Source organism: Erinaceus europaeus, chromosome 11 (assembly GCF_950295315.1).
Source record: "Erinaceus europaeus chromosome 11, mEriEur2.1, whole genome shotgun sequence".
Classification (NCBI taxonomy): Eukaryota; Metazoa; Chordata; class Mammalia; order Eulipotyphla; family Erinaceidae; genus Erinaceus; species Erinaceus europaeus.
In genome coordinates this window covers 31,439,883-31,455,149 of record NC_080172.1, presented here as the reverse complement: position 1 = coordinate 31,455,149, position 15,267 = coordinate 31,439,883, and positions in this window count along the sequence as shown.

The following is a 15,267-nucleotide window of genomic DNA, read 5'->3' as shown; positions in this document are numbered from 1 at the left end:
CCATATGACCCAGTAATTCCTCTCCTGGGGATATACTCCAAGGACTCCGTAACACCCAACCAAAAAGATATGTGTACACCTATGTTCATAGCAACACAACTCATAATAGCTAAAACCTGGAAGCAACCCAGGTGCCCAACAACAGACAACTGGCTGAGAAAGCTGTGGTATATATACCACAATGGAATACTATGCAGCTATTAAGAACAATGAACCCACCTTCTCTGACCCATCTTGGATGGTGCTAGAAGAAATTATGTTAAGTGAACTAAGTCAGAAAGATAAAAATGAGTATGGGATGATCCCACTCATGAACAGAAGTTGAGAAAGAAGAACAGAAAGGGAAAATAAAAGAAGGATTTGACTAAATCTGGAGTAGGGCACCAAAGTAAAAACCCTGTGGTGAGGGGGAGGGTGGACATTTGGCTTCCTGGGGTGGCTGGGGTGGGTGGATGGGAGGGGACACAGTCTTTTGGTGGTGGAAATGGTGTCTATGTACACTCCTATTAAGTTGTAGTCATATAAATCACTCTTTAATTAATATGAGAGGGGAAAAATTGATTGTATATCTCGAACCTTTTAAAACACAGACTGAGCCTTTTAAATACATAGGTTGAGTCTTCAATATGTAGACTCTCTCAAAAGCCTAGACCAGGAAGAACAGAAGCAACCGGTGGCACAGCTATATACAAGATGTTGGGTATTATAAAGCAAATCCTAACAAAGGGACTTTTCAAAGTTAACCCAATTACCAAATAATGTGATAACAATAACTATCCATTGTCTTCTTGAACCCTAAGACAGGAGGCACCTCACGTTTCCACTATAGAGCCTATATTTCCCCCAGTTCTGGAACCTTAGGTTGGAGCTCACTTTCCTGCATGCTTCTCTCAATTCATATCAAATAATATTGCATCCGCTGGTCACAACCTAATCATCACTACAAGTGCCACCTCAGCATGCTTCACTTCAGACTGTGTCCAAAGAATTCAGCCACCAGGTTCCAGATGCCATCAGGATGCCGACCAGACTTCCCTGGACAGACAACCCCACCAATATGTCCTGGAGCTCCACTTCCCCAGAGACTCACCTTACTAGGAAAAGAGAGGGGCAGGCTGGGAGCATGGATCGACCAGTCAACGCCCATGTTCAGTGAAGAAGCAATTACAGAAGCCAGACCTTCTACCTTCTGCAACCCACAATGACCTTGGGTCCATACTCCCAGAAGAATAAAAAATAGGAAAGCTATCAGGGGAGGGGATGGGATATAGAGATTTGGTGGTGGGAATTGTGTGGAGTTGTACCCCTCCTATCCTATGGTTTTGTTAATAACTCCTTTTTAAAATGAATAAATAAATAATTTAAAAATGTTAATGTAGATTTCATAGTTAGATGGCATCAAAATATACCTTCTACCAAGTCTAAACATTTCTTCAGCATGCTAGGACAAGAAGCTATCACTTGCTGCTGAGAGTATAACTTAATCATAATGTCTTCCTTATCTGAAGGCCAAGCAGACTCCTCCCCTAACTTCTACTAACTTAAGCTAATTGTTTTCTCTGTCACCATACAGAGGGCTAATTCTTTGTTGACATGGTAGCCCTTTAGCTCTTTGAGTGTGTTATTAAGCTTTCTCAGTCTTGAGAAGACTGAAGTTCTTTATTTCCCTGCACTGGTAAAGTTTCCAGTACTGCATGGAATATAATTCTCTGAACCTGATAAATACCATTCATAACGTGCATGGTTGACTGATCAAACAATTTGGGCTCAGTCAACTCTATTATTTTTTTTATTATTATTCTATTTATTTTTTTAGTTTTTTTCTTTATTGGGGGATTAATGTTCTACAATTGACAGTAAATACAATAGTTTTTACATGCATAACTATTCTATTTATTTTAATGAGAGAAATACTGGGAGAAAGATACAGAGAGAGACACCAGAGTACTGCTCAGCTCTGGGTTATAATGGTGCTGGAGATTGAACCTGGGATTTTGGGGTCTCTAGCATGAAAGTTTTGCATAACCATTATGCTATTTCCCCAGCCCAGTCAACTCTATAATTGTATCTAGTATTTTCAGTCTTGTTCCATTTCCATCTGTGTACCAAATTTGAAACAACATTTTCATTATGGGAAATAATATTAGACCCTTTACTTAGACACTATGAATATAATTCTAATTCCATCTCAGTTCACTCAAAATTCTTTCTCTTCTCCTTTCTTTCTTTCTTTCTTTCTTTCTTTCTTTCTTTCTTTCTTTCTTCTTTTCTCTCTTTCTGGTTGCCTCCAGAGTTATTGCTAGGACTCAGTGAGCCCCCATATTCTTGGATAGTCTTGATTCCCTAGGACTGAGGTGGGGGTCCCAGAATATGTATATATATATATTTTTTTTTCCTCCAGGGTTATTGCTGGGGCTCAGTGCCTACACTATGAATCCACTGTTCCTGGAGGCCATTTTTTTCCCATTTTGTTGCCCTTGTCGTTACCCTTGTTGTTAAACAAGCTCCCTGCTGATGATATTTTTTCTTATTTGTGGAGTATAATATTAGGAGAACCAGGTTAGATTTCAATAGACACTTCAGAGAGCTATTCAAAAGTGTCACAGAAGAGAAAAAATAAATTGTGCATACTCATTGTACTTAGAAGGCATAAGCATATTGAATTCTACTTCCCCTAGCTTCTCTTTCTTTCTCCCCAACTCTGGAGTAGATAGAATAGTGCTGTTGACTGGGGCCCTAATCGGGGAATCCTGAGATTCCCAGACTTAAAACTCGAATACCTCTCTCTATTGTTACCAGTCATTTCTATCAGAAACAACAAAATAGACCTCTTTGTGGGCCCCCATAGAACCTTTCCCTCAACTTGGATGAACAATGGTAGAGAATGTTCCATCCTCCGAAGGGACAACATACTCTATGCTACACCTGAGGAAGATGTATCAATACTGGGTCCTGAAACTCAGGCAGCTTGGAATGTTCCTACCCATGACCACAGAATGTGAGCTCATAAATACAGGGATGCAGAGGTCACATAGGCTCCTAAGCTGAATATGGGCCCCAGATCACATCAAATCAATGGGGTTTACAGTCAACAATATTTATACCCCTTTCCAATATTTGGGAGCTACTCTCTTCCCTGATCCAGCTTTCTGGTCCTTTTTCCAGCCATGACATCATCTCTCCAGACAATAACTTGGATCCACCTGCATATCAGATTTCAGGCTCAGGCAAAAAAAAAAAAAAAACACACACACAACCTAGTATAGCTACAGGCCCTTTGAAATATAACTAAAATATGCCTACTAGCTGTCTACAAAATGGAGGACCTCCCAACACTTCATCTGCACTATTCTGCTGGGCTAGCTTAGATGGCTGAGTGGGAACGCAATCCAATGTTTATTGATTAGAAAAGAATCTGCCTTTATACCTTCTGAGACGGAAGTGGCAGGCCAGAAAAAGGAACTGGGTAGGAGAGTGCATGGAGAGAAGGAAAAGAGGGCGAATTCCTTCTAACCAGTGGGGATTAAACCAATGCCCTGCAGTCAGGGCAGGTCTCAGACAAAACAGTGATTATGTAAATAGACCACAGCATCAAGCAATGCAAGGGAACCTGGTGTGATGACCAATACAGATAGAAACAGAAGCAGAATTAGCCAAAGGAGAAATAATGACCAACACTATTCCAGCCTTTAGGTCCATGATTGTTCAACAATTTGTTAGGCTTTTTTATGTTAACTCTCTTTTCAGCCACCAGGTTCCCAGATGCTAGCAGGAATGTAACCAGACTTCCCTGGACAGACAACCTCACCAATGTGCCTTGGAGCTCCACTTCCCCAGAGCCCTTCCCCACTAGGGAAAGAGAGAGAGAGGCTGGGAGTATGGATTGACCTTTCAATGCCTATGTTCAGCGGGGAAGCAATTATAGAAGCCAGACCTTAAACCTTCTGCATCCCACAATGACCTTGGGTGCCAGGAACCATTTCTCTGCTTGATAGATGATAAGCTTTGAAACAATGCAAGCCCTCGAGACAAGTTTCATTCTCCCCCCCTGGGCAGGCCATTTTCCCCTCAGGTAGACCATTTATCAGAAATAGTGACACAACACATAGTTGTGGTAGCAAACATGATTTCATCCATTGTATGTTGCAAGGAACATTCCCCTTTGAAGACTGCTCCCCCTCCTCTTCCTCCAGCACTTCCCCCCTTCCCCAAAGCCTTATAATGCCTGTGTACACAATAAAATTTTGCAGCTTGATCAGAAACCTGTCTTGCTGTCGTTCTTTCATGTCTCATGTCCCTTTCATTCCATATCTTTTAGGTTCCTAGCCCCTGCTCACCGCCCTGCTGGTCCCGACTGGCACCCAATGTGGGGCGAAGAAGCCTTCTAGACCTAGGAACTCCGCTGATCGAGAGGATAGGCCTATCCGAATTCACTGAGTCACTGCGGCCGAGGGGGTAACGCAAAGACTCGCAGAGATCGCCATGGAAATACCCGACCGTGAGTCACATCTGGAGGGGTGTTCACAGCGGCTGAGGTTAGCAAAACCATAGGACATGAATTTAGCAAACAAGATTTATTCATTAAAGGACTCAAGAAGTCACTCAAGACACGAGGAACTAGGGTTAAAAAGAAAGAATTAAAGAAGTTTTTAGATTATATTGGAAATATTTGCCCCTGGTTCTCCCAGGAAGGCACTATAGATGAGAAACGTTGGAGGAGAATTGGTGACTGTCTTAATGATTACTATCAGTCTTTTGGTCCTGAACGTGTACCTGTTTCTGCCTTTTGTTACTGGAATTTAATTAATGATATCTTAAAAATCTATAATAACCACCCTGATATTAAAAACCTTATTACAGAGGGTGAAAAGGTCCTATGGTAACTTTCTCATCTGCTGTCCAGGACAAAGACCCCATCCCCATGCCCTTCTGTGGTTATTGATCTTGATCTCCCAGTACCCAGTCAAAATAAAAGCCTCCCAGCACCCGATGAAAGTAAAAGCCATGTTCCCCTCCCTACACTTGGGTCCATACTCCGAGAGGGTTAAAAAATAGGAAAGCTATCAGGGGAAGGGATGGGATATGGAGGTCTGGCAGTGGGAATTGTGCAGTGTTGTGCCCCTATTATCCTATGGTTTTGTCAATGTTCCCTTTTTATAAATGGAAAATAAAAAAAAATAGTGCTGTTGAGAAGAAAGGAACTATTCAACTAAGAATTAGGTAGCCACGTTCTCTTCCCCAACTCTAGGCTTAGGATGCATCTGAGTATAAGTAGTAATAAACCCTAAATCAGACATATATCAAGGTTTTGAGAGGCAGAAGTAGCACACCCATTTAAGTACAAGGACCTGTGCACAAGGACTCAAGTTCACTGCAGCGAGCACACTTTATGAGCAGTGAAACAAGTCTTCAGGTGTCTTTCTCTACCCCTCTCTGCCTCTCCCTCCCCATCTCAATTGCTCCCTGCCATAGCCAGTAAAGTAAAATTTAAAGGAAAAATGGTCACCGGAAGTGGTGTAAAAATGAGAAACATTAAAATAAACAAACAGATAAATAAATAAATGGGAAACAAAAAGAGAAGGGAACCTTCAGTGGAACTCTTTGAGAATTTAACCTATACTTTTTGAAGTTGAGGGCACAGAAAGACTAATGGCTCATGTCTCCCCCACTGCAGGAACTTCTGAAGAGTACAGTATTGGGAAGATACAGCTGGGGAAGAACTGTAAAACTATTGTGTATAGGAAAGTACAATGTCCTTTGGTTTGCTTGGGGTTCAGATTAGTATGAATAAATACCTGGAGGTGTAATACATACCGGACCTGTTTAGGTATATGTCATCAGTGAGAAAAGCATCCTTATCAAACTTTAGCTTGGGGGGGGGGAATTTCCCAACAAGTTTATTAAAACATATTCCTAGACTATAAAATGGACTTCCTAGTTTGTTTGTTTGTTTTTCACTTTATTATCCCTATTCTCATCTGCTCTATTCCTACTTTTTGGTTCCTGTTCATTAATCATTGTATGCTATTTTACATCTTACCACATTTCAGCCATAAATTTACAGATTCTATCCTGAACTCCCTGAGCAGATGACCTCACCAATATGTCCTGGAACCATACTTCCCCAGAGCATTATTCCACTAGGGAAAGATAGAAACAAGCTGGGGGTATGGATCAACCTGCCAATGTCCATGTCCAGTGAAGAAGCAATTGTAGAAGCCAGAACTCCCACTTTCTGCACTCCCCCCCCCAAAAAAAAGAATGTTGGTCCATTCTCATAAAGGGGGAAAAATATTAAGAAAAGATGACCACGGGGCTCTGAACTCCAATACCATCAAGACCTGAAAACAGAAGAGGGAAAAAAGAAGGACCCTCCAATGTAGTAATAGGTGTAGGTGTGATCTAGAAAGGAAAAGAAGGCAGGGCTATAGAAAAAATGGTGAAATATGTATAAATATAGATAGCTGTAGAAATAATAGTCAACTTCTAGCTCCAATTCTTTGATGAGACCTTTTCTAGCTCATTGGACTCCTTAGTTTCATTTTGGATGGAGCACTTTCTAACATAGTTACAGAACCTAGATCTTTACTATACTCATTGCAGTATTACTAGCAATGGGTTCTTTTCAACTGGTATTTATTGATCTCCTTACAGGAACTTTTCTAAGCAATGGGAATACACTGCTGAATAAAACAAAAACTAACCTTCCTCTGGGGCCTACAGTCTTATGGGAAAAGCATAAAGAAAACTGTTAAGGGTCAGATGGTAGCACAGTAGGTTGAGCACACATGGTGTGAAGTGCAAGGACCCGCTCAAGAATCCCAGTTTGAGCCACCGGCTCCCCACCTGCAGGGGCCCTGGTTGCTTCGCAAGCAGTGGAGAAGGTTTGCAGTTGTCTCTTTCTCTCCCCTTCTCTGTCTTTTCCGCCTCTCTCCATTTCTCTCTGTTCTATCCAACAACAATGATAGCAATAACAACAATAACAACAACAATGAGGTTAAAACAATGAGGGCAACAAAAGGGAAAAAATAGCCTCCAGGAGCAGTGGATTAATGTGCAGGCACAGAGCCCAAGGCACGGAGCCCCAGCAATAACCCTGGAGGCAAACAAAAAAATGAAAGGGAAGAAAAGAAAACCCTTAACACTACAAATGCAAATAATGTAAGGTGATGTATTCTATATGAGAAATAGAAAAGTAAAGAATGAATGTTTGAGAAAAGTTGTTCTTCCTGGCAAATCTCATCCAGTTATTATCATTCCATAATTTACAACCAAGAAATAGCAAACCCGATATATATATTCAAAAGTTAGGTTTGGAGTTTAATCCATTTTAATTTCAAAAGACTCCATAAAAGATCTTAGACAAATTGTTGATCATGCAAGGACAGGTGCAAGGACCAACGTAAGAATCCCGGTTCGAGACCCTGGCACCCCACCTGCAGGGGAATCTCTTCATAAGCGGTGAAGCAGGTATGCAGGTGTCTATCTTTTTCTCCCCCTCACTGTCTTCTCCTCCTCTTTCCATTTCTTTAAAATTTTTTTTTTATTTAAGAAAGGATTAATTAACAAAACCATAAGTAGGAGGGGTACAACTCCACACAATTCCCATCACCCAATATCCATATCTCACCCCCTCCCCTGATAGCTTTGCTATTCTCTATCCTTCTGGGAGCATGGACCCAGGGTCATTGAGGGTTGCAGAAGGTAGAAGGTCTGGCTTCTGTAATTGCCTCCCCGCTGAACATGGGCGTTGACTGGTCAGTCCATACTCCCAGTCTGCCTCTCTCTTTCCCTAGTACGGTGTGTCTCTGGGGAAGTTGAGCTCCAGGACACATTGTGGGGTCTTCAATCCAGGGAAGCCAGGCCAGCATCCTGATGGCATCTGGAACCCGGTGATTGAAAAGAGAGTTGACATACAAAGCCAAACAAATTGTTGAGCAATCATGGACCCAAAGGTTGGAATAGTGGAGAGGAAGTGTTAGGGAGGTACTCACTGCAAACTCTAGTGTACTTCTGCTTTCAGGTATATATTTCACATTAGTTTATGGATACGTGTGAACATATGCTCTCTCTCACAGAAACTGGTGTATATCTAGGTTATGGGACTTTGTTAGAAAGTGAACCACCTGAGATGGAATTAGAGTATACTATAAAAGGAAAGGTCTCACCCGAGTAATGAAGCTGAAGTGTTGTCATTCCACACGTGAAATCTCTGGACACAGTCTAAGGTGAAGCATGTAGAGGTGGCAATCGTTGCGTTGGTTAGGTTGTGATTGGCAGATGCAATATTATTTGATATGGATTGGGAGAGGCATATGGGAAAGTGGGCCCTATCCAAGGTTTCCAGGACTGGGGGAAGTAGGGGCTCTATAGTGGAGATGTGAGGTTTCTGCTGTCTTAGGGTTCAAAAAGACAATCGATAGTTAATGTTATCATCACATTATTTGGTAATTGGGTTAACTTTTAAAAGTCCTTTTGTTATGGTTTACTGTACAGTACCCAGTATCTTGTATATAGCTGTGCTATTGGATGCTTCTGATCTACTTGCTCTAGGCTTTTGAGAGAGTCCACATATCAAATACACAGCCTATATATTTAAAAGATTCAGTTTGTGTTTTGAAAAACTTCGAGACATACACTTAATTTTCCCCCTCTCATATTAATTAACTAATGATTTATATGTCTACATTTTGTTAGGAGTATACATAAACACCATTCCCACCACCAAAAGACTGTGTGACCCATCCCTCCCACCCACTCCCACCCCCCACTGGCCCAGGAAGATGCATGTCTACCCCTCACCACAGGGCTTTTACTTTGGTGCCCTACTTACAATTTGATCAGGTCCTGCTTTTAGTTTCCCTTTCAGAACTTCTTACTCAACTTCTGTTGATGAGTGGGATCATCCCATACTCATCTTTATCTTTCTGACTTAGTTCACTTAACATAATTCCTTCTAGCTCTGTCCAAGATGGGTCAGAGAAAGTGGGTTCATTGTTCTTGATAGCTGCATAGTATTCCATTGTGTATATATACCACAGCTTTCTCAGCCACTCATCTGTTGTTGGGCACCTGGGTTGCTTCCAGGTTTTAGCTACTATGAATTGTACTGCTATGAACATAGGAGTACACACCTCTTTTTGGTTGGGTATTATGGAGTCCTTGGGGTATAACCCCAGGAGAGGAATTACTGGATCATATGGAAGGTCCATGTCTAGCCTTCTGAGAGTTTTCCAGACTGCTCTCCACAGAGGCTGTACCAATTTACATTCCCACCAGCAATGTAAAAGGGTTCCTCTGTCCCCACATCCTCTCCAGCATTTGTTGCTGCTGTCCTTTTTGATGTATGCCATTCTTACAGGAGTGAGGTGGTATCTTAGTGTTGTCTTAATTTGCATTTCTCTGACAATCAGTGACCTAGAGCAGTTTTTCATATGTTTGTTAGCCTTTTGGATCTCCTCTGTAGTGAATGTTTTGTTCATATCCTCTGCCCATTTTTGGATGGGGTCATTTGCTTTTTTGGTGCTAAGTTTGCTGAGCTCTTTATATATATTTTGGTGATTAGTTTCTTGTCAAATGTATGGCATGTGAAGATCTTCTCCCATTCTGTGATGGGTCTCTCTGTTTGTTTAATAGTTTCTTTGGATTTGCAGAAGCTTTTCAATTTGATGTAGTCTCATTGGTTTGTTTCTGCTTTAGTCTTCCTTGCAATTGGGTTTGATTCATCAAAGATGTCCTTGACGTATAGGTGGGAAAGTGTTTTACCAATGTTTTCCTCTAAGTATTTGATTGTTTCTGGTCTGACATCTAGTCTTTGATCCATTTGGAGTTGATTTTTGTTTCTGGTGAGATAAAGTGGTTCAATTTCATTCTTCTGCATGTTGCAACCCAGTTTTCCCAGCACCATTTATTGAAGAGAGCCTCCTTTTTCCATTTAATCCTTTGGGCCCCCTTATCAAAGATTAGATGTCCATAGGTGTGGGCATTTATTTCTGGGCTTTCAATTCTGTTCCACTGGTCTGTGTGCCTATTTTTGTTCCAGTACCACGCTGTTTTGAAGATGATGACTTTATAATATAGTTTAAGGTCTGGGAGTGTGATGCCTCCATTTCTGTTTCTTTTCCTCAAGATAGTTTTGGCAATTCTAGGTGTTTTCAGGTTCCAGATAAATGATTGTAGTGTTTTTTCTATTCTCTTAAAGAAGCTTGGTGGAACTTTGATGGGTATTGCATTAAATTTGTATATGGCTCTGGGGAGAATATTCATTTTGATGATATTTATTCTTCCAATCCATGAGCATGGGATATCTTTACATTTCTTGGTATCAGTTTCTATTTCCTTGAGTAGCGACTCATAGTTTTCAGCATACAAGTCTTTCACTTCTTTGGTCAACTTTATTCCTAGGTATTTGATTGATTTTGCTGAAACAGTAAATGGGAGTGATTTCTGGATGTCTTTTTCTTCAGATTTAGTGTTTGCATAAAGAAATGCCACTGATTTTTGTACATTGATTTTGTAGTCTGATACCTTGCTATATTGCCTAATAACTTCCAGTAGTTTTCTGCTGAATTCTTTAGGTTTTTCTATGTATACTATCATATCATCTGCAAATAGTGAGAGCTTGACTTCTTCCCTTCCAATCTATATTCCTTTGATTTCTTTCTCTTGCCTGATTGCTATGACAAGAACTTCCAATATTATGTTGAAGAGTAACGGTGACAGTGGACAGCCCTGTCTAGTCCCCGATCTGAGGGGGAATGCTTTCAGCTTCTGTCCATTGAGTATGATGTTGGCTGTGTGTTTGCTATATATAGACTCCACTATCTTGAGGAATTTCCCATCTATTCCCATTTTTTTTAGAGTTTTGAGCATGAATGGGTGTTGGATTTTGTCAAAGGCTTTCTCTGCATCTATTGAGATAATCACGTGGTTTTTGGCTTTGCTTTTATTGATGTGGTGAATGACATTGATTGACTTATGGATGTTGAAGCAGCCTTGCATTCTTGGGATGAATCCCACTTGGTCATGATGGACAATCTTTTTGATATGTTGCTGTATCTGGTTGGCCAAGATTTTGTTTAATATTTTGGCATCTATGTTCATCAGAGATATTGGTCTAGTTTTCCTTTTTTGTTCTGTCCCTATCAGCTTTTGGGATCAGGGTGATGTTGGCTTCATAGAAGGTGGAAGGGAGTATTCCTGTTTCTTCAATATTATGGAAAAGCTGAAGAAGTATGGGTACTAACTGTTTTCTGAAAGTTTTGTAGAATTCGTTTGTGAAGCCATCTGGTCCAGGACTTATGTTGTTGGGGAGATTCTTAATAACGGTTTCAATTTCTTTGTCTGTGATTGGTTCATTTAGATTTTGTAGTTCTTCTTGGTTCAGTTTTGGAAGGGCATATGCTTCTAGGAATTGTTCCATTTCTTCCAGATTCTCTAGCTTGGTGGCGTATAATTCTTTATAGAAGTTTTGCAAGATTCTCTGGATTTCTGGTGTGTCAGTTGTGATATCTCCTCCATCGTTTACAATTCTATTAATTTGAGTCTTCTCTCTTTTTTGTTTGTTAAGTCTGGCTAGGGGTTTGTCAATTTTGTTTAATCTTTCAAAGAACCAACATTTGGCTTCATTGATCTTTTGTATGGTTCTTTTATTTTCAATGTTGTTTATTTCTGCTCTAACTTTAGTGATTTCTGTCCTTCTGGATGCTTTAGGGTTCCTTTGTTCCTCTTCCTCTAAGTCCTTGAGGTGCTCAGTAAGGTCGTTCAGTTGAGCTTCTTCTTGGTGTTTAATATGTGATTGTATGGCTATAAGTTTCCCTCTCAGTACTGCTTTAGCTGTGTCTCAAATATTTTGATAGATTGTGTCTTCATTTTCATTTGTTTCCAGGAACATTTGAATTTCCTGCTTGAGTGAGTCTCTGACCCAGTGGTTCTTAAGGAGTATGTTGTTTAGTTTCCAAATTCTGTGACTTTTAATAATTTTCTGTTTGTTGTTAAATGTTAGTTTTACTCCACTGTGGTCTGAGAAGATACTTGGGATGATTTCAATGCTCTTGAATTTATTGATGCTGTCTTTGTGGCCTAACATGTAGTCTATCCTTGAGTATGTGTTATGTGGATTTGAAAAGAAGGTGTATTCCAGTTTTTTGGGGTGAATGACTCTGACAATGTCCAAGAGGTCTAGTCTGTCAATCTCTTCATTCAATTCTCTTGTATCTTTTTTGGTTCTCTGCTTTGTTGATCTGTCTAAGTGTGAGAGTGGGGTATTGAAGTCCCCCACTATTATTGTATTACTATTGATGTATTTTTGAAATTCTTTCAGTAGGTGCTTAATGTATTTAGATGGTCCCTCACTGGGTGCATAGATGTTAATAATTGTTAAGTCTTCTTGGCTGATTGATCCTCTAATCATTATGTAATGTCCTTGCCTATCTTTTATTATTTTATTTAATTTAAAATCTATCGTGTCTGAGATGAGAATGGCTGTTCCTGCCCTTTTTTGTGGTCCGTTAGCCTGTATGATAGTTTTCCATCCTTTCACTTTAAATCTGTGTTTATCTTGTTGTGACAGATGGGATTCTTGCAAGCAGCATATGGTTAGGTTATGTTTTCTGATCCATCCCCCCACCCTGTGCCTTTTGATGGGTGAGTTTAAGCCATTGACGTTTATTGATATTATGGATTTAATGTATTGTAGTGCTATTGTTCAAAAAATTTTTTTTGCTTGCTCTGATATATTGCAAGTATTATAGTGATGTTCTTGTTTATAAGAGGTCTTTTAGAACCTCTTTCAGGGCCGGCTTGGTGATGGTTGCCTCCTTTAATTCTTGTTTGTCTAAGAAGGTTTTGATCCCTCCATCTAGTTTGAATGAAAGTCTAGCAGGATATATTATCCTTGGTTGAAACCCTTTTTCATTCAGGGCTCCATAGATATCTCACCATTCCCTTCTGGCTTTTAGAGTTTGAGTGGAGAAGTCTGCAGATAATCTTATGGGTTTTCCCTTGTATGTGACTTTTTGTTTCTCTCTTGCAGCCTTTAGGATCCTTTCTTTATCCTTACTTTTTCTCAGTGTGACTATGATGTGTCTTGGTGTCTTCAGGTCTGGGTTGATTCTGTTTGGTACTCTCTGAGCCTCTTGAATCTTGATGTCCTTTCTGTTATTCAGGTCTGGGAAGTTTTCTTCTATTGTTTCCTCTAGAATGTTTGCTTCCCCTTCCTCTCTTTCTTCATCTGATGGCCCATTATATGAATGTTACTTCTTTTGAGATCATCCCATATGTCTCTGTTGTTGTTTTCAGTGTCTCTCAATCTCTTTTTAAGCTCTTTCACCTCTTTCTTAGTTTTCTCTAACTCATTCTCTGTCTGACTAATTCTGTTTTCTGCTTCTGTTAGTCTGCTTTCCCTTGCCTCAGCTTCTTTCTTCATTACAGCTATTTCAGCTTTCAGTTCTCTAATTGCGTCAAGATAATCAGTATTTTCCTTCGGGGTCTCAACTGTTGTTTCCCTAATACTGCCATTCCTTTCCTCCAATGTTGTTTTTATTTCTGTGATTAATAAGTTTATTATTGCTTGCATACTTTTCTTATCTATGGTTTCTTCTGGGCTCTTGTCTTCATTCATTGGAGTAGCAGTTTTATTTGTTTTTGATCTACCCTTTTTTTTGATTTATGTGTTTCCTTTTTTTTTATGCTCTGTTGTTCCTCAGTTGTTGTGTCTTGAGTACAAGTAACACTGTACTAAATACCTTTATGACAATTGCACTCACCAACCTCAGGAATTACAGTAGCAACTGAAGCAAGTATTGAAGCAGTTTAATCGTTACCAGTTAGCCAAACAATTTCTCCAGTCCATGAATAAATAGTAACCAAATCCCAGTGAAGAAGAAAGAGAAAAGAAAGAAAGGATAGCAAGAATAGACAGTTATGCAAATCTACTATCCACTGTATATTCTAGGGGTCACAAGAGGGGAAAGGGAACTAGAGCAGAGATACACACATAGAGAGTCCACTCTGAGTCAGATTTCTTCCCCAAAATAATTCACAAATTCAGAAAGGCAAAGAAGAAGGAAGAAGTGTATGACAAGATAAAAAAAAAGAGAGACAAGAGAGAGAAAAGGGAAAAGATAAGAAAAAGAGGTGTAATTAAAGAGCAGTGAAAGGAAATTCCCAAATGTGTATCAGTAAATTCAAAAAAGCACACTGTTTGGTGGTGTGGGGGCTGGGGGCTGTGACTTTGGAAGCTGTAGGATTAAGAAAGAAAGGATGACAAGAATGAGAAAAAGAAAAAAAAATGAAAGAGAGAGAAAAAAGAAAAAGATAAGAAAAATAACAGTCATAAAAGAGCAGTGAAAGGAAAGGTTTTTTTTTTTAATGTATTTATTTTTAATTATTTAATTAGCTATGCGGGGTGAGGTGGGGAGGGTTGGCTACTTAGAAAGAAAAAAGGCCAGAGGTTTCAGAAGGGTATAGACTTAGAATGAATGATACTCCCTGGTGGGACAAGAATTTGGTAAAGAAAAGCTCCCCTGCTAGGAGCTGGTCCCCAGGGACTGGTTGGGGGGGGGCAGGGAAGGAGGTATGGTTAAAAATTAAAAGGAAAAAAAAATTTTCCCCTTTTTTCCTACTATAATTCTTAACCCAAATTAAGTTATAGTCACCTCCTTGGTGTCACCGCTAGAACCCCTTATTGGCTGGCCTACTAAAGGCAGAAAATCCTACCGTTTCTAGGAGATGTGATCAGAGCTCAAGCCACTAGCAGCTTCTTAGTCCACCATCTTCCAGGAACCTCCTCTTTCCATTTCTTTCTGTCCTATCTAACAAGGGTGACATTAATAACAACAATAATAACTACAACAATAAAAAAACACAAGGGCAACAAAAGAGAATAAATAAATAATAAAATAAAAATGTATAGATAGAATATAACTAAGAAAATCATTTGGATGGGCAGTTCAGGAGTTGATGCAATGGATAAAGTGTTGACTTTCTTGAATGGGGTCCCAAGTTCAATCCTCAGTATTATTATGTATCAAAGTGATGCTCTCATTTGCTTTCTGTTCTCCCTCTCTTATAAGTAAATCAATGAAGCTGGTATAGTGCATCAAAGTTAAGGACTCTGGGGAAGGAAGCACGTATATGTGTGTGTGGGTGTGTGTGGGGGTGGTACTTTGATGTCCTGATACATAATGGTGGAAAATGGCCCAAACAGAAGGTAACAATATTTTGCAGATAGCTATCATTGTGAAATAAGAAACTTTACTAATGTGC